This window comes from Salvelinus alpinus, chromosome 32 (genome assembly GCF_045679555.1).
Source record: "Salvelinus alpinus chromosome 32, SLU_Salpinus.1, whole genome shotgun sequence".
Classification (NCBI taxonomy): Eukaryota; Metazoa; Chordata; class Actinopteri; order Salmoniformes; family Salmonidae; genus Salvelinus; species Salvelinus alpinus.
This window is the reverse complement of record NC_092117.1, coordinates 13,479,196-13,500,000: the sequence shown is the minus strand read 5'-3', so window position 1 is coordinate 13,500,000 and position 20,805 is coordinate 13,479,196. Positions and strand designations below refer to the sequence as shown.

At 43.0% G+C, this 20,805-nt stretch overlaps 1 long non-coding RNA gene across 1 annotated transcript in view; it reads left to right on the top strand.

Annotated features, from left to right (window-relative positions):
* The first annotated feature begins 11,147 nt into the window (after positions 1-11,147).
* LOC139562656 (uncharacterized) overlaps positions 11,148-20,805 on the top strand; it is a 49,013-nt gene continuing 39,355 nt past the window's right edge. Inside the window, exons 1-2 of the long non-coding RNA XR_011672422.1 lie at positions 11,148-11,903; positions 16,394-16,463. This is a non-coding gene — a long non-coding RNA (uncharacterized lncRNA). The remainder of the gene's footprint in view (positions 11,904-16,393; positions 16,464-20,805) is intronic.

Below are 20,805 nucleotides of genomic sequence, written 5' to 3'. Positions count from 1 at the left end.
GTCAGAGAGGTGACCAAGAACCCAATGGTAACTCTGACAGAGCTCCAGTGTTCCTCTGTGGAGATGGGAGAACCTTCCAGAAGGACAACCATCTCTGCAGCACTCCACCAATCAGGCCTTCATGGTGGCCAGACGGAAGCCATTCCAGTAAAAGGCACATGACAGCCCACTTGGAGTTTGCCAAAACTTGAAGGACTCTTGAAGGACTCTCAGACCATGAGAACCAAGATTCTCTGGTCTGATGAAACCAAGATTGAACTATTTGGCCTGAATGCCAACGCCTGTAGAAAACCTGGCACCATCCCTACGATGAAGCATGGTGGTGGCAGCATCATGCTGTAGGGATGTTTTTCAGCGGCAGGGACTGGGATACTAGTCAGGATCGAGAGAAAGATGAACCGAGCAAAGTAAAGAGAGATCCTTGATGAAAACCTGTTCCAGAGCGCTCAGGACCTCAAACTGGGGTGAAGGTTCACCTTCCAAAGGAACAACGACCCAAAGCACACAGCCAAGACAACGCAGGAGTGGCTTCGGGACAAGTCTCTGAATGTCCCTGAGTGGCCCAGTCAAAGCACGGACTTGAACCCGATTGAATATCTCTGGGGAGACCTGAAAATAACTGTGCACCGACGCTACCCATCCACCCTGACAGAGCTTGAGAGGATCTTCAGAGAAGAATGGGAGAAACTCCCCAAATACAGGTGTGCCAAGCTTGTACAGTAGCATCATACCCAAGAACACTCAAGGCTGTATTTGTAAGTCGCTCCGGATAAGAGCGTCTGCTAAATGACTTAAATGTAAATGCTGTAATCGCTGCCAAAGGTGCTTCAACAAAGTACTGAGTAAAGAGTCAGAACACTTACAATATCAGTCAAAAGTTTGGACACACCTACTCATTCAAGGGTTTTTCTTTATTTTTATAGTGAAGACATCAAAACTTATGAAATAACACATATAGAATCATGTAGTAACCAAAAAAGTGTTAAACATATCAAAATATATTTCAGATTTTAAAATTCTTTAGAAACCCTTTGCTTTGATGACAGCTTTGCACACTCTCGACATTCTCTCAACCAGCTTCCCCTGGAATGCTTTTTCAACAGTGTTGAAGGAGTTCCCACATATTCTGAGCACTTGTTGGCTGCTTTTCCTTCACTCTGCGGTTCGACTCATCCCAAACCATCTCAATTGGTTGAGGTCGGGTGATTGTGGAGGCCAGGTCATCTGATGCAGCACTCCATCACTCTCCTTCTTGGTCAAATAGCCCTTACACAGCCTGGCCAGGTCATCTGATGCAGCACGCCATCACTCTCCTTCTTGGTCAAATAGCCCTTACACAGCCTGGAGGTGTGTTGGGTCATTGTCCTGTCGAAAAAAAAATGATAGTCCCACTAAGCGCAAACCAGATGGTATGGCATAATGCTGCAGAATGCTTTAGTAGCCATGCTGGTTAAGTGTGCCCTTGAATTCTAAATAAATCATAGCCCTTACACAGCCTGGCCAGGTCATCTGATGCAGCACTCCATCAATCTCGTTCTTGGTCAAATAGCCCTTACACAGCCTGGAGGTGTGTTGGGTCATTGTCCTGTTGATAAAAAAATGATAGTCCCACTAAGCGCAAACCAGATGGTATGGCGTAATGCTGCAGAATGCTTTAGTAGCCATGCTGGTTAAGTGTGCCTTGAATTCTAAATAAATCACAGACAGTGTCACCAGCAAAGCACCTCCACACCATCACACCTCCTCTATGCTTCACGGTGGGAACCACACATGCGGAGATCATCCGTGCACCTACTCTGCGTCTCACAAAGACACGCCGGTTGGAACCAACAATTTCCACTCAACAGACCAAAGGACAGATTTCCACCGGTCTAATGTCCATTGCTCGTGTTTCTTGGCCCAAGCAAGTCTCTTCTTATTATTGGTGTCCTTTAGTAGTGGTTTCTTTGCAACAATTTGACCATGAAGGCCTGATTCACGCAGTCTCCTCTGAACAGTTGATTTTGAGATGTGTCTGTTACTTGAACTCTGTGAACCATTTACTTGGGCTGCAATTTCTGAGGCTGGTAACTCGAATAAACTTATCCTCTGCAGCAGAGGTAACTCTGGGTCTTCCTTTCCTGTGGCGGTCCTCATGAGAACCAGTTTCATCATAGAGCTTGAAAGTGTTTGCAACTGCACTTGAGGAAACTTTCAAGTGTCTTGAAATTTTCCAGATTGACTGACCTTCATGTCTTAAAGTGATGATGGACTGTCATTCCTCTTTCCTTATTTTAACTGTTATTGCTATAATATGGACTTGGTCTTTTACTAAATAGGGCTATCTTATTAATAGCACCCCTATCTTGTCACAACACAACTGATTGGCTCAAACGCATTAAGAAGGAAAGTTAACTTTAAACAAGGGCACACCTGTTAACTGGAATGCATTCCAGGTGACTACCTCATGAAGGAGGTTGAGAGAATCCCAAGAGTGTGCATAGCTGTCATCAAGACAAAGGGTGGCTACTTTGAAGAATCTCAAATATAAAATATATTTTGATTTGTTTAACACTTTTTTGGTTAATATATGGTTCCATATGTGTTATTTCATAGTTGTGATGTCTTCACTATTATTCTACAATGTAGAAAATAGTAAAAATAAAGTAAAAACCTGTAATGAGTAGATGTGTCCAAACCTTTGACTGGTATTGTATGTAAATGTGATATTTCAGTTATTTATTATTAATAAATTAGCAAAAATGTCTAAAAACCTGTTTTTGCTCTGTCATTATGGGTTATTGGGTGTAGATTGATGAGGGAAAAAACATTTTAATCAATTTTAGAATAAAGCTGTAACGTAACAAGATGTGGAAAGTCAAGGGGTCTGAATACTTTCCAAATATTCTTCAATTGTTTACCCTTAAATTAACTGTCCAGTGAAAATAACTTTTAGAAGTTCATATTCTGTTAACTCATACCCAAATAATGGTATTGAATCATCCTATACTCGTATTTGTGGCAAAAGCATAAATTGAAGAAAAAACACCTCAAATTTGTATCTCCATTTAAAAAATGCTAATTATTTCCTCTTAGAGGATGATGTCATCCTCCTGAGGAGGATGAGCTGGCCAATCAGCAGTCTACTCGCATTAATATTTTTTATGACCAGTATATGCCCACACCATTCTGTTGTTGGGGTACACTCCAGCACTCCAACACAGAAAAGCTGCTTTTTAACATACTTAATTAAAAAAGATTAGAAGGAAAACTATGTCACTCATATTGACAGAAATTATAGAAGAAGAAACCCTTAAAACCCCAAAAGAGAAACTATACCCTCAATAGAGTGAGAAGATTTCATTTGTAAAATATATGTATTTTTTAAAAACTTGAAATCACAGCATTTAAAAGTAATTTTGTGGTGAACTAATTGGCAAATTAACTTTTAACGCTCAGCAATGGGACCCAGCTGAAGCTAAGGTGAGAGCCATGGGTCCAATTATGTGGTGGGACACAGAAACGTTTAGACAAGAAAACTAGCTGTGGACATCGGTAATATATCAAATGCAACTAAGCAAATAAGCTGTGCAATTCAATGACACACTTTGACAGAAAATAAATGATACACAGAGAGTTCAATTTCAGCACTCGGCACAAATGAAGCTCATAGATCAAGACCAAATGATTTTCCTCCTGATAGTTTTTCTTTCTTCATTAAAGTGACTGTCGCTCCACATCTGTGCTGAACGACTCCATGCTTTCGAAAACCTCAGCGTAGCTGTTTCTAATTTCTAGTTCCTTACACGTTATTAAACTTCACCAATTGGCTCAAAGTGAATGAGGGACAAGGAGGGTGGATTGGGCGCGGGGTGGAGGATGACCCCAAAGACGGTAATAAGCACCCTGTGCATTTCTTCATGCTTGTGGGACTCTTCAGTGAGAAGGCTGCAGAGAGACATGTCCAGATGTTTATTGACTCATCCCTCTGCTCACTGCAATGCCTTTTCAGACACAAACAAGTGGTCTTATAGGATGTGTTAGAGTTTTAATTCATCAATATCAATCAAACAATGGGGCATGTGGCAATTGAACAACATAAGGAATAAATCAGATGTAACATGTTTGTTGAATGTTGCAGTTGATGCTAATCACTTGCTGTTCACTAATATTTCAAGCCCTGAGCTTTAATGTCTTAACACACACGTGGGAAAGCTACAAACGGCTATCTAAAACCCTGCAAGTCCCATTCCATTAGTACTGCAATTCAAGCCCTTGGCCATTGGCAATGTAAATACAGTACATATAGGTGATGAAAATCCATACCAAGTCCTGGGGGTGAGCTGTGTCGATTCAGCGCAGACATGTGCCTGGGTTTCGAGTTTATGGTCTGGCTGAGATGCCCATGGCCTGGCAGGTGCCTTTCCTCATTCTTTAGCGGATGTCGAGCTGAAGGGGCAAGCGCTCACTCTCCCCAAAGCGAAATTACCTGACCATAAGTGCACTGAGGGCCTATAATTTATTTGACATGGATGTCAGCCATACTTTAATATCCAAAAATAAAATAACATTGAGGGTGGAGTGCTTGGCTAATTATAGAAGTGTGAGAAAACCACACACACCGCCAGAAGGCTCGAGGCGTGGGCTACTACCACAAAGGACCAGGCGCAGTAATCTACCTCACATCGTGTTGTTTAAAATGGAGCAGCTCTGTGTTTTGGCCTCCCTTCACCGTAAAGGACAGAGACGAGAGAAAGAGAGACTGGGACACTGGCATGGGGAGACGGAGGCCAGCTCTAGCTCATTAGAGTCCATGTAAGATTGAGCAGGTCTTTGAACGAGTGCAGCCCTGTGACTGTACCACCATAAAATAATGCATGGAAGAGCAGAAAGGTTGTAATGTTCATATTAAAAAAGCCACAGATGTTGATAATGTGGTAAACCAGAAAGAAAGAAAATATGAAACTACTGTACTGTGTTCAGGCAAGCTTTGATTTGATTAGAAATCATTTTCCTCAGATTCCTTGCATCAAGAGTATGCACACATTTTGTTCTGTTATTTGTATTTGGGCATGCATGGTGGTCCCATCGCAGACATGGGGAAGTGATGTGTTCTCTCTCTGGTTCTTAATGGAGTTGAATGCTGCTATGGACAGGTCCTCACTAGCTAACAGGACAAGGTCCTTCTCCGGACACACCTGCAGGTGATTTGTAATAATTAGCCTTAGGGACTGTGAACATCCTCCTGAACCCAGAGAGTTCACCTCAGCATCACACGAGAGGGTCACAGCGATGGTTCAAGATGGATCACAGCAATTGTCCCCACATCACAGGAAAGGCCTTGCCCATCCATTTAGGGTGATTGCCTCGTTTAAAAAAAACAACAACTCTCAACAGAGTGAGAGTGATGTCCCCTCCTTCATCCTGGCCTGGTTCTATGTTGTTACACAGCCAAACTGTTCCGCTACGAATCTTTAAACGTGCTAGACTGCTATACAGGCCATTAGCTTGTTCAGGTCGTGGATCATGTACAGAGCCACGGTTTCTACTTATAGAGTAATACACACCATGGGACACATTTCATTAACAGTGACTTATAAAGTCCAGAGATTTTCCTCAGTGTACTCACATGCCAAAAAGTGGGCCTGTAGTCAATCTAACCCAATTAGTCTTGTCAAAGGTTACGCAACATACATTTTCAACAACCAAACTAACACAAGCATTATGTAACTACACAATACCCCACTGATGTGGAAGGAGAGGAAGTTGATAACTAAACAAAGCAATGTCTCAGTGCCTCCACAGCAGAGGACCCCATTCACAAAATATTTTTTTATTTTTTTTACTAATGCCTACAGTTCGGCACAATATGACATACTGTAATCAAGGCTCTGATTTCTCTATGATTTAGCAAGGCTTTGATGTTGCCTGTTGCCACACAGGACTTGGATTTGCAGACACATCTATTTAAAGGAGCTTAAATCTCTCTCCCGTTCAAACACTGCCCGTTAACGGAGAATGACCAGTCCGGGGGAGAAAATAACCAGTGAACCAATGAAGAAATATTGCCCCATTCTACCCTCTTTGCTCTGGAAATAGAGTAATGGAGGTGTAAACAACTGAGAACAGACAAATGGCGTCTGGAGGACACATGATCCACTTCCACCTTCACTTATGTCAGATCTGCAGAGCCCATGCAGAGTAATTAAGCATGAACTATTGTAAGACCTGTCCGCACCGTATCATGCGACTGGGATGACATACATAACGCTTTATGCAATTTAAAGGAGCTGCATCCTGCTACTGGGGTTAAATGGGTTCCCACGATGTTCCTACGGTGTGTGTGTGTGTGTGTGTGTGTGTGTGTGTGTGTGTGTGTGTGTGTGTGTGTGTGTGTGTGTGTGTGTGTGTGTGTGTGTGTGTGTGTGTGTGTGTGTGTGTGTGTGTGTGTGTGTGTGTGTGTGTGTGTGTGTGTGTGAGTGAGAGAGAGAGGAAGAAATCTGATGTAAAAAAAAATGTCTAAATTCCTGCTCATAAGTTTATACGTTTTTTTCTGATTTTATGTGGATGCAGCAGCTTTTTAAAATGTTGACCCTACAAGAGAGAGGTCAACCTTACCGCTCTAAATATACATTACTGTCTTTCTGAAGAGGGCTGGTGCCTCCCCATGCCTCTAAGGAATGACAGATAACATCCCTTCAGAAACGTGCTTTTATGGCAAATACAAGCAAGTATTTATCTGATGGTGAACATGGCTAATTGCAGTCCTCAATTGGTTATGAGTGACATGCAGCTTCAGTGGGCCTTACGTTAATTGTAGAGAGCATGCGTGAACCCATATAGATTCCTCACTGCACAGGCTTGGGCCTTTAGCCATTTATATAGCCAAGTTATCGTTGCTCATTGTGTATTTATTCCTTGTGTTTTTATTTATTCCTCCTGTTATTATTTTTCTATATTTTCTTTCTCTGCATTGTTGGGAAGGACCCGTAAGTAAGCATTTCACTGTTAGTCTACACCTTTTGCTTGCAACGCATGTGACAAATAAAATGTGATTGGATTATTATTATTTTTTTTACTAAGCAGTTGACCATAATATTTTAATTTTGCAACCGTGTTCAGAAGACGCACCAGATGAATGATTTTCAGTTTTCCATCAAGGAGATGTCAACACCTGTCAGGCATCCGGACATTCATAACAAAGTGACACAAGTTAAAACTATGAAATTCATATAATAATGCATCGTAATGATGCTTTTGGTATCAACCAGATGTGAAGACATGCTTACTGGCAGTTTACATGGTGCCCACATTGCAGGGTGCTCTCTTGAAGCGGTAACACCGTTCTAATTTTACTGAATGTTTTTTTCTGAACATGAGAGGCAGAGAGAAATTAATATCCAATTCACCGTTTTACTCTAACCCAGGGTTTCCCAGACTCGGTCCTCGGCACCCCAAGGGGTGTACGTTTTGTTTTTTACCCTAGCACTACACAGATGATTCAAAGAGTCAACTAATCATCAAGCTCTGATCATTTGAATCAGCTGTGTTAGGAAGAAAAGAAAAGCCTGCACCCCTTGGGGTCCCGAGGACCAAGTTTAGGAAGCGCTGCTCCAGCCTAATATTTAATAATGTAGGAAGCATACATCACTCACTTGTATTTATTTTACAACCCAGTGTTTACATTCACTTTGTCATCATTCTAAAACACTAATTGATACAATTTGTATCACAGCTGGGATGCTGGTAGGGTGTTCTGGTCGCAATTTACTAATTTAATTGGATCTAATCTTACCATTGCAATAAATGTGTATTTTTTACGAGTTTCATTTCTAAGTAGGTTTTTAGCTCCCTGAATCACAAAGCCAGCTGGCCATGTCAATGTTGTAATTACAAGGGTTTATGGCAGCATGGGTTCATTACATGCTCTGGATGGACCCAAGTCACTATAAGTCATAAACCCTGGTATAGAACTGAAGAACCAGAAGATGTGGTTGACAGAGTGGACATCTCTTGGACTGACTACAAATAAGTTGAAAACGCTTTCTGTGGTGCCGTGGAAATGTGACCATAAGCGAAACCACCCGTGTGGTTTTGCAAACGCAATTAGACAGCCACCGGTTGAGGTCGGACATCTTGATTCTGGTGGCCGACGAGTCATCTGCACTCAAACCCACAGTGGTAGTTGCTACAGACAGGTTCTACAGCTCAACAGCAAACAAATGCTCCCGTTATTAAAACTATCGTGCCCTGCAATTAGAAGGATTAATCAATATCCTGTGAAAAGGATATAATTAGAGACTGCAAAATTTAAGCGGCTATCTTTATAAATGTTTACCTGTCTCACAAAAGAGTGGATACTAATTTATAGATGTACTTCTGAGAGACTGATTACCTACTAAACATTCTGGTTATGCTAATCTGGCAAATATTTTGACAAGAAATTACCTTAAACATGTTGCGTTTATTAGAATGCCATAACTTAGTCAAAAGACATTTTCAAATATGGAACAAGGATGGAACCAACATTTCTAGAGTAATCCTAAGGACCTCACTAAGGACCTCACCTATCAGCCTATGCATGGTTCGAGTGGCATGGCTATGTACGACTGACTACAATGCCTGGCAGGCATCAGAAAGTGCTAACACACCCCACAAATGCCCTTACCACAGACACGCACATACGCCCACATGCACTTCCATGCTCTCTCTCCCGTTCATTTCTGCTCCTAGGCTGTGCGAAATACTGTCTCCTGTGCCAGCTCTCACATGAACTCTGTGTCCAGGGGACAAGTGTCCTTTTGTCCTTAGGCTAGCAGGGAGCACTGCTACTCTCTGTGTCCTGTTATAGATACTGAAAATATTGAAAATGGGTGCATAGGGTCAGGTCCCCATTTTATTTCCTCTTGTGGCTACAGTAGCTACTGTTGTATCATGTTGTATCAATGCATGTAACCTTAAATGTAGCACCACTGTGATAAACAGTTGTGAGTAAGGACTTCCCCAAAACACACACACAACAATAGCACATGCCATACACTACCTGATCAAACAAAGTGGTACAAACAGAACCCAGCTCAGCAGCTTTATTGTGCCTCTGGCTGCATAGTGATTTTAATTGGGTGGGAGTGCTGTACTTCAAAGAGCCCGGAGACTAAACACTGTTATTTGACTGTGGGTGAAACAATGACTGCCAACTAATCAAAGAGGGAGGGATGTTTGTCTTTCCCTGGCCGAGCTATACCCTCTCCTGACAGGGCAACCAGATACATGAGGTATTCATACCTACTATGTAAGAAAGAATCAACCTCAAAAAAACTAGCGCATGTGAGAAAATGCTCACTCTCGGCCGGTGCCCATGATGCCGTTGGAATCAAGTCAATTGGGGTCGATGCTGGCGAAAGACTGGACAACACAACTCAAAGTCCCTTTCCAGTGTGGCTGAGAATAATGTTCCTCTTCCATCTTTACATGCCCTGACCCTTGACACAGAAAGTCCTAAGAGAGCGTGTTCCCTTGTCTCCAATGAAAGGGAAAGGCTGATTAAAGTGGGCTTCAACATTGCGTTACATAATTTGAAGTAATTTGAAGTGGGAGTGCCAACGTTTGATTTCTTTGACCAGAGCAGGCATGAAAGAAAAAGTGAAAGTCCTGGAAAGCAACTAGAATGAACTTGAGAACTTAATCAAACGCTATATCAATTACTCTATACACCCAGACTAGTGTAGTAGTGGGGTATTAGGACCCAGCAGCTTCAAGATTAATACCAAAACAGATACACTACGTGACCAAAGGTTTGTGGACACCTGCTCGTCGAACATCTCATTCCAAAATGACGGGCATTAATATGGAGTTGGTCCCCCCTTTGCTGCTATAACATCCTCCACTCTTCTGGGAAGGCTTTCCACTAGATTTTGGAACATTGCTGTAGGGACTTGCTTCCATTCAGCCACAAGAGCATTAGTGAGGTCGGGCACTGATGTTGAACGATTAGGCCTGGCTCGCATTCAGCGTTCCAATTCATTCCCAAAGGTGTTCAATGGGGTTGAGGTCAGGGCTCTGTGCAGGCCAGTCAAGTTCTTCCACACCGATCTTGACAAACCATTTCTGTATGGACCTTGCTTTGTGCATGGGGGCATTGTCATGCTGAAACAGGAAAGGGCCTTCCCCAAACTGTTGCTATAAAGTTGGAAGCACAGAATTGTCTAGAATGTATGCTGTAGCGTTAAGATTTCCCTTCACTGGAACTAAGGGGCCTAGCCCAAACCATGAAAAACAGCCCCGGACCATTATTCCTCCTCCACCAAACTGCACAGATGGCACTATGCATTCATCACTCCAGAGAATGCGTTTCCACTGCTCCAGAGTTCAATGGCAGCGAGCTTTACACCACTCAAGCCGACACTTGGCATTGCAGTTCGCGGCTCAGCCGTTGTTGCTCCTAGACGTTTCCGCTTCACAATAACAGCACTTACAGTTGACCGGGGCAGCTCTAGCAGGGCAGAAATTTGACAAACTGACTCGTTGGAAAGGTGGCATCCTATGACGGTGCCACGTTGAAAGTCACTGAGCTCTTCAGTAAGGCCAATCTACTGCCAATGTTTGTCTATGGAGATTGCATGGCTGTGTGCTCGATTTTATACACCTGTCAGCAACGTAATTTAAAGGGGTGTCCACATAGTTTCGTATATATAGTGTATAAGGAAGTGGCTCAGGTAGGCACAGGTAGGGCCTTATTGTTACAAAAGTTACTTTAATGTGCGAAGAAACATGACAGTTGGAACACACCTGAGAAGGAGAATACCTTTGAACAGTGAAGGGGTTGCAGGTTGGTGTTGATGGTGTTGGAATTCCTCTTCATTTTAATCAAACATAGGCTCGGCATTGGCCAACAAAATCAGTTGGCAATTCGATTAACCATATAGGCCTATTTAAGTGAACTTGAGTGCTTGATTTCCTACTCTTCGACATTAGACAGAAACGGACAACTCATGAGGAAGAGTCTATAACGTGCACTTCGGTGAGCAAGGGGTTAGCGTGTTCCCTTCGCATCTAGACTGTGCAGACCTAAAAATATCCTCCGCCAGTGCTGGATCAACTGGGGCAGCAACACCGACGTGAATCCCGCCCCGACATTTAGCCTAAATCAACTAATAGGAGGAGCATGTAGGCAACTAACTCTACAGTGGCGCAAAAGGCCCACGATAACTACTTTAGAGCAGAGGCGAGTGAGTGGGTCGGGTTTCAGCTGTGCAGAGAGCGCTCTGGTGATCTTGCAGAGATAGAAGGCTAGATAGACTGTCGTCTGGGACACTGCAGGACCGCTTTGAAGATCTCGTCAAATGGCAACGCTGAACCACAAGGCAAATGAATAAAGCTCCTTTCAAATCGGACATGACTTATTGATTGATCCAAATCTACAGAATGCCTCATAATACTTTGATATAGACACTCATCTGAATATAGTAAGGTGGTTGGAGAAGAGGACAGCTGCAACTTGCCCAAGGCAACTCCCCTGTCAAAAGTTAGGTCGTAAGGATATATATCCCTTACAATTCGCTTTCCACCTTTCTCCCGATGAATGTTGGAATTTCGTTGTGGATAAAAATCTAATAAACACAACAAACATGGAAGAAGATCAAAAGTGGGGAGTTGCTGGTAGAAGTGTAGGCAGGACTTGCAGTGAGCACCCTTGCAAAAAACGCTTTTGGAGGAATTGGAAAGATTTGTCTGGTATAACTGTCGGCATCGTATTCTCTGTATTGTCTCTTGGATTTTGCATTCTCGTTTACCTGAGAACCTCGGAGCTTCAGTCCAGGATCCTAAACTTGGAAAAACAGAGAGATACGCAGCTCTCCGCGTGGATCTCACTCGAGCAGGTGGAACCAGTTATCTTTGGCCGAATAGATCAGATTCTGGAAGAGGTAAGGGTTATGGCCAGATTATTCCACATTAAACATGTATTTATCCACATTTTGTACTTTTGTAGGCTTACTTACTGTAGCATTGTTCAAATTATTAGGCTATAGGTTATGCAAATGTTTTTACACACCTGTGGGGAAACATATTTTAAATGACTATTTATCCATTCCGTTAGTCATGCTACTGAAAATATTGATGAGCCTACTTTCTAAAAATCATATTGTGTATTTTGTTTACATATCTTATTTTAAAGGGCATGGATAGGATGCGTAGCCTACCCCGCATATCGATGTCTCTCACTCATTCCATAAGTGGTTGAAGCAGCGGCAGTTCCGATTGGTATTAGACCAGCTGCTCATGTTAACATGCACGAGAATGTAATGTCCAAAGTTCAAATAAGTTTGTTTTTAATACTTTTTTTAGCAAGAAAGATATTCATTTTCGGATACATATATTTAATATTGCATTAAATCACATGCACTCTCATTGGCTACCTCTAGACTCCGATGGAATAACACATGCATGGAAAAGCGCGTCACATCCATAGCGCGCTGGCTTTAGTTCAAAGTCTAGTTTATCCCTAAATTGAAACCGAATGGGAGGAGAATTTGCGTACGTCTTTGGGAAATCACCATGGTTTAGATAACAGGACTGTGAATGACCCTGGGACCCCGTCTGTTGTTTTAAAATCTGCTTTTCAACGCGCCCTTGCGCTGGCCTTTAATTGACCACTTCCACAGCTATACCAACAACCCCGTATCTTGTGATTGAAGTCCCGCAGTGCCCCTGTTTTCCCTTCCCTTGTTTACTTTAGCCTACCTTTGTTTGTTATGTTCCCCTCCACTTTTACTCGGGACATCATTGTAAATACACTTATTGTAGAGACAGCAGTGCACCTCAAGGGTACTAAATTGCATAAGAATGCAATTTATGCATAAGAAGATACTTTTTTTCCACTGCAATCATGGTCACCACACTATTTTTAGGATACAAATGTATGTGTTCCTATAGAAAATTAACAACACAGATTGTATCCTTGAAATCCAAGATGAATAAGAGAGAAACCTCTCACGGTGCATTAGACGAGATGAAAGTGAAAGTGAATATCAGCTTTTGGAATCTGCCGACTTGACATTGTGCATGTCACAAATACCCAATGATCTTGTAGGTTTGATACATTGCTTATCATTATTGTAGTTAGTGAATATCTGCTATGTAGCAATGAGCTGGTGGGGCCCATAGCCATAATCTTCCTCCAGTCTTTCTGTTTAGATCTGTTTATGTAAATTCACATTATTAATGTGAAGGAACAGCAGATGTGAACGCTTTTAGCTGACAGCTTTTGCCTGTTTCACACAACACATTCCAGAGCCTCCAACTGTTTTTTATTAATTTAGTACAAGTTGAAATCCTCTCTGGAAAATGTAGCTGCACAGGCCTAAATTATTACTCACTATTCACATTCAGATTTTTGAGGTAATATTGCATACATTATTGGATAATGTATGTGGTTCATGTTTTTGTACTCTAATTTTTGTAGCTCAAATAATATACATATTTCCTGCTCTGTATCTCTGTATTGCACTGAAAAAGCACAGCTGTATGGTAAAAATGAATTGTGAGCTTCTTTTCTATGCAGTTTAAGCCACTCCTGTAGAAATATAACATTTATTCCACTGATTGAAACACAAATCAAGAGTCTTGAGAGACACTCATTCCAAAAATTCTCTGACACCCCCTGAACACATCATTATGTCACCCTAAAACTGGCCTGTTCAACATTAAAATTGACCACAAAGTGTTCTCCGTAGGCTTGACAGAGGCCTAGCGCACATTTCTCCCTCTTCAAGCTCGTGTGAGTTTCAGTCCAGATTCCGAGGTGTAGAAAAGTGAGAAATACGTCTCCCCTTGCCTTGGTTTCCTCGCTCTGTTCCCTGCTGGTCTGTCACCCCACAGTGTGTAAACTAGATGTGGTGTTGAGGTGCTCTGGGCAGCCCGACCATTGCTGAGCACTGAGCAGACAACCACCTGCCATCTCTCTGCATGCAATCTACTGCTGCAGTTCGATAGAGCAGAATGCGCGAGCAGAGTAGTGGGGATAAATGCTCCATGTACTAATAAGACAAGGTAATAAAAACAACACACTCTGTGCTTTCTCAGAGTAAAGTTGCATGATAGAGTCAAAGCCATATACTGTAGGGCTGAGGCCGAGACCGGAGCTCAACCTCTCACGGTGATTTAGCAGTAAGAGGGTTCGGGTCTAAGTGAAGGATCGGGGCTGAGACTTCTGTAGAAGTGGATAAGAAGGAACTCTCTACCTTTCTGCATTATGGAATCACTTGACAATTCTCTTCTTGTATATCAATATTTTGGATACCAAGCCATTTCCAAACAACCACAGGCTCCAAGGAAAATGTTGTGTATTGTAGATGTGTACTCTTAGGGGGGGAAAAGGTGCTATCTAGAACCAAAAAGGGTTATTCAGCTGTCGCCATAGGAGAACCCTTTCCACAGAGGGTTCGACATGGAACCCTAAACAGTTCTACCTGGAACCAAAACGGGTTCTCCTATGGGGACAGCTGCATAACTCTTTTGGAACCCTTTTTTCTAAGTGTGTATGGTAGAGTTAGGGTCCTTCAGCAAGCAAAGAAGTTCCTTTACAGCTCATTTAACAATCTACACCTGTGGATCTTCGGCGTGTCCGTTGTGTCCGTAGGGAGCAGAATTTATAGAGGGCAAACGAGTGTGGAGATTAATCTCTTTATGACACATGGAAACAACGCAACGATTGTTGATTAGAACAAAATGATCAATAATGTACTTTATGTCCTGGTGTTAAATGATTTAAGACCATGTGACTGATGATACCAATGTGTTAATGGCACGTCTGTTAGAGAAATCATTGAGAGTCAAGTGGGGTATCGGTTTCACAGCAGAGCTATGGAGAATACGCCCCAAAGTCCCTCAGTCCAGTAACAGAGATGTAGCCACAGGACAGGGGGACAGCGCTCATTATAGTGCCTCCATAGCAGGGCCCCTGGGCAGCAAAGTCAGAGGGTCTTAATATTAATCTGACTTTGGGATTGTAAAATGTTCTGTCATCCTTTTTAAAATAGAATATTAAAACCAGATCAAAAACTCTGGCATCGGGTTACCATTAAAGTGGGGAGGCAGAGAGGCGGAGAATGTACCTTCCTCTTTACCCTCCCTTTCTCTCTCCCCTTAACCCAAAAGGAGCGAGAGCCTCAGCTGCCATGTCTGCACCATAACACCTCACCATCCGTCTATCCACGTCATGATGCCTGTTATCACTATCAAGTCAGTCAGCTAGTAAAGAGACCACCCTATTCATTCTTAATCTAAATAAAGATATGCCTGTAAATTTGGTTAATATTGGTAATTTGAAGCCCTGTAATTACAAATTTTTCTTCTCCCAGCAGACTTCTCTATTCATTGAGATTTAAAGTGGCTGTGGTTGTCAACTGTGATCCTTGATGTGGTTTCGGAAGCTTTTAGTGTCACGTGACAGATGAGATTCAGGACCATCAGCACTACGTATTGTCTTTTTTTCTTTCCATTATCCAGGTGGGAGAATTCTTTAGAAATGTTGGTATTTCGTTTATTTAAAGTTTTACTTGGCATTTCAGAGATCAGTAGAGAAAATGCCTGGAGAACATGTATCTCTCATTATGGCTGGTCTTTTTTTAAAGAGATCACCAGCTGAGTCTGAGAGAAAGGCTTGCCAGTATCAACTAAATACATTACTGGACCCATTCATGATTAATTTAAAGTCGGTTTAGAGAAATATGTCAAAAGCCAGTTTGAGATTGATTTCGCATGAGAGTTTTGAATGACGGGACCGCTTTACTTCCAACCCTATGCTATCTGGAGCCAGCCAGCCACATTTTAGGAGCATGTCTGGCTGGCTTGACATGACCGTAACAGCGTATTCCCATGCTGACCTGAGTCAGTGATATGTACGGAAGAGCTATAACACATTCATAAATTTTAAGTTGATACCAAGAATGGATTCCCTTTTCCATGACCAGTTTACTCCACTCCAGAGTCTCTAGTGCAGTATCTTGGTTAGAGGCCGGATAGGAACATTGAGGTAACATGCACAGTACATTTACTGTACCCGATGCTTAGAATGACAGAACAGTCATAACTATACCATGTCAACTTCAGCACCTGTTTGAGGCCTCTAAGCAGCACACGTGGCATGCCTCTGATAGTAAGTACTATGAATGGCCCTGACTGCTATGCAGTGGGACAGTACTGGAAGTTCTGTGTTCGTTTAGGGTTGAAAAGCAAACGGTGTTTGTTCATCTAATGAGGTCAATTGTCCAACTTTGATACCTTGATTAAAGATGAGAGGGGTCTTTGTCATTTGATAATTAGGTCGATGTGCTTTTGAACTCTGATTCATCACCATCCACAGGCTAACATTCTCTTCCGTTCCCCCCCCCCCCCCCCCCCCCCCCACGTGCAGAAATTGGCGGCTCGACTTCCCAAAACACGAGAGGCCAGAGAAGCACCCCATAGCTGCGTTTGTCCACCAGGTAAGCCTAAGCCTCTGTCCCGCCAACTCTCATCTCTGATCCCTCACACTTGACTGATTCGAGCACACCTCTACAGCTGTGCTCAGGCGTAATCAAGGGTTTTATCCACCGCGACTAATCTGTGCTGATCAAATCCTGCTTAAATGGGTCACTACCCTGAATATGTAAGCGTGGGAGGGGCGTTTACATTTGGCAAACTGCTGCTGTAGGGTGGAGGGTTGAGTAGGGATAGTGAGATCTGTGTGGCCTGGTGCCAGTCTGCTTCTGCTCTCTTGCCAACTTCTTATGGAATTGTAGACAATGACAATGGAGTAGGCAAAAGCACAAACAGATCTGCGTTCAGGCTACCATACAAGGATCTTTAAACTAATTTCTAAAAGCATACATTTTTTGTGTATAATGGTGTTCAATGTTTTCTTTATTAGTGTGACATAATTGATTGTGGTCATTCACTGCACTTAGGTTGTCAATGGGAACAGTGTGCAACACTCATGCCATAAGCGGAAGATGAGAGAAGGAGTTTAAATGAGATTATCTCAGTTGCCTAATAGCACTCTGTGCATGTAAGGACACTTTTATGATTCACTGCTGATTGATGTTGGATACTGATACCTTGTGTGCATGTTTGTGCATGCTTCTGTTGTTGAACGTGTGTAACTGACAGCCATTAGAGATACGAAGCAAACCATGCAAACACTAAAAACGTCACAGCAAGGTTGGAGGGTGAAAAGACAAACAAGATCAAAGCAAGTAAGGGAAGATTTTATAGATGCAGAAGCTATGGCACTACCGCACAATGCAGGATTCATTGTCTGAGTTTTAGGAGGGGCAACAGATGCAAGGATTCAACAGGTTTTACTGGTATATACTATGTGTACACTTGATACTGTACATGCCAAATCTTGCCATCCTTTTGCACGTGCCCTCAGGCTAGCTTCATTATGACGACAGGTGTATGTGTATTTTGGGCACAGTTGGCAGTGGTTGGCGGCGTAGGCATTTTGTGTCACATTGGGTCATGATGCAAGCTGGTGTGACGAGGGCATTCCTAGGCCGCACGACAGGGCACGGCAGCCCACTGATAACTAGCCACATCCGCTACACAACTAACCCTGTAGTTATGGTATGGGTGGACTGAACGGAACAGCAATGACTGTCAAGAAAAAGCATTCATATGTCTTCCATTGGAAAACCTATGCCACAGAGAGTTGTGCACCTACGGCATATATTCCATTAGTACCAAACATTCTGGAACATCTTAATTGGGGCTGTTAGCAAACATGAAGCATTGTGACTGACAAGGAAAACTTGTTGTTACGTGGAGTGGAACAGGGGAACCCAAGAGCAGACTCAGACGAGGAAACTGGGATGAAGTAACCAAGGTATTTATTGAAACACAGGGGGAAGATGGAGTGCAGGTCAGGGGAAGCTTGGGTGGGTTGCAGGGAACCAGGTGCAGAGGCTGAGGCTGGAACAAGAGGGGTTGGGACAGGGTAAGCAGGTCCGGATGGGAATCCAAGGGAGTAGTAGAGTGGTGAATCCAGGACAGAGTAGCAGGATGACGAGACTTGGAACTGGAGACAGGGACCAGAGTCAGAGTCAGAGCGGGCGGAACTGTAGCGGAGAGGAAAACAGCGTGAGGCAAGGAAAACAGGCACAACAGGATCTAAATAGTAACAAACGGCTAGAATCGTAGACTGACTGAGCAGAGATTACGATCTGGCAGCGTGGAAGTGGCAGAGCTGAGTATTTGTAGAGGTCTTGATTATGGAACAGGTTGCAGCTGGTGGGGATCTGCTCTGACTCCAGCACACCTCTCGCCGCCCACACACAGAGAGAGGAAGAGAGTACTGGGGGAGTGGCGGCAGGTCAAGGAGACACAGGAGGAGCAGTAGAGGGTGTGGCAGGAGCAGATGTAACACTTGTATTGGTAAAGGTTCTTCTGTCACTAAGCCCACCTGCTGTTTCTCTGCTCAAGCCCCCAGGTGTCAGTCATTAAGTAGTAAAGAGTGTGTGTGTATGTGTGTGTTTGTGAATGAGTGGGCCTATGCGGAACAGGCCTGTGAGAACCAGCGGAGGTGAGAGCGTACACACATTAGTGCTAATTGGTCTTGTCAATAGGATGTCAGGGTCTTAACTGACCGGTAAGTGTCTTCGGAGGTTCCGTGAAAACCAGTTAAGGTGGACGTGCTGTCAGAGCTTCTGAGAGCAACCCTTTCTTTTCAGGTGTGAGAGCCTTTTAACTGGAGCCATCCCAGATGGCTTGTGTTTTATGGCCTGGGCAGACTGTTTGGCAGTTTCTGGTCATTCATTTCAAAAACTGCTGTTAAATGTACATCTGAGGCCTTGTTTCCATTTTTATTTTGGAAGTTTTTCAAAATTTTCTCAAAATGTATGTTTTCTAAGTACATTAGGCTAACCATTCCTGAATATACTTAATGTGAAAATGTACTTTTGGTTTGCTGACCTAAGCTGTCAGTGTATGAAGACGACAGTTCCAAACAGTAGCATAGCCAGACATTTGTTGGTGGGTGGGCCTGCAGAGATTTGGCTGCCCCTCCCAAAAATTATAACAAAATAAAGATAATTAAAGCTCAAATATAGGTGTGTTGACTGGGATAAAGGCACTGGATCATGAGCTGTCTTGTTTAATAAATGAACAAATGAAGTAGGCAGTGGCATGTCTAGTGGTTAGGATTCTGCACTCTCATGGCCATGGCCTGGGTTCGATTCCCGGTCAAGGAACTAATCTTTGGGGCGGCAGGTAGCCTAGTGGTTAGAGCGTTGGGCCAGTAACCGAAAGGTTGCTAGATCGAATCTCCGAGCTGACAAGGTAAAAATCTGTCGTTCTGCAGTTAACCCGCTGTTCCTAGGCCGTCATTGTAAATACATTTTTGTTATTAACTGACTTTCCTAGTTAAATAAAGGTTACATTTAAAAAATGTAGCATATAGCCATATAAGCACCATGACATATGCCTCAATACAGTCATATTGGGGGTTTGGCTTTCAGTTAGTTATTTTTGGCCACCCATCCCATGAGACAGAATGTCATTGCAGTTCTGCTGGAACCATGAGGCAAATTCTTTCCTATCCAGGATGAATGTGTCAACCGCTCCACACTTCCTGCCACCTGAGTGCAGATGTCCATAACCTGTAATACATTACGTAGATGGAAGGGACTTCATCACCTACTGGAGAATTGAAGACAGAACCTCACCCAGAGAGCTGTGCGTGTCAGGGTGTTAAACAGACAAATCCTTAGATTTGGGCAAATATACCATAAAAATGGAAATGCCATTCTAGTTCTGGTTAGACAACTGAAGTTGTAATCTACACACAACATATTTTGATTTGTTAAGGTTAAGTGTAGGCAATCAGTCTTTATAAGCACATCAATATGATATTTACATCAGAAAATGTTTTGTCTTTGTAACACGAACACATCCATACATTTTTGTTGTTGATGTATCTACAGTCAAGCTGGACGATGTTTGTGTAATGTCCACATGTAGCCTACACCTATAGGGATATTAGTTATGGGATTTGTCTTCCGGGAAAGATCTAACAGTGGACATAAGGAGAGACGAGACCAGACAAACTAGCCAGCATATTGTGTTGTAGGACAGCTGAGCTGACTGAGGACCGCAGGCATTCAACTCGCTGTAGTTGATATCGTTTCCACACTAACATGTATTTACATGACATGATGAAACGTTGAAACCAAGTTGCTAGCTACTTTAGTAGCAATGCGTTGTAGAACGCGTGTCTTATGAAACACATTCCAGACACCGACTCTCGCTATCTTGCCATAACTCAATTGACAGAGAAATATACGCGAGATAGGATAGCCAGCTGCAGCTATCACCAAGCTATGCTAGCTAGCTGCTGTCAGCTTGGCTAAACACAAGGTCAGCGCAGGCTTTAGCCTACACATGGAACTGAATTAGCTGGCTATCTCGAGATGGTGAGTCTGTCAGGAGGGGAGAAGTCCTCAACTTGAATGGCAAATACACACCCAAGAAACACCCACACCAAACCACACCCCCAAGACCACTCTTGTTTGCCTTCAGTAATGGCTGCTAGCAATTCTTAATGGTCATTGATGAAAAACAAGGCCAAATCAGGAAGTGCAGTCGCCCTTTAACAATAAGAGACGCCCAGGTTCGGTTCATCAGGACAGTGTGGCTGTTGTCCCTTTGCAGCCTGCCACCAGGATTCTGAAGCAATGCATTGTGGGATATGTGTATGTACAGTGCCTTCTGAAAGTATTCATACCCCTTGACTTATTCCACATTTTGTTGTGCTACAGCCTGAATTAAAAAAAAACATTTATGGAAAAT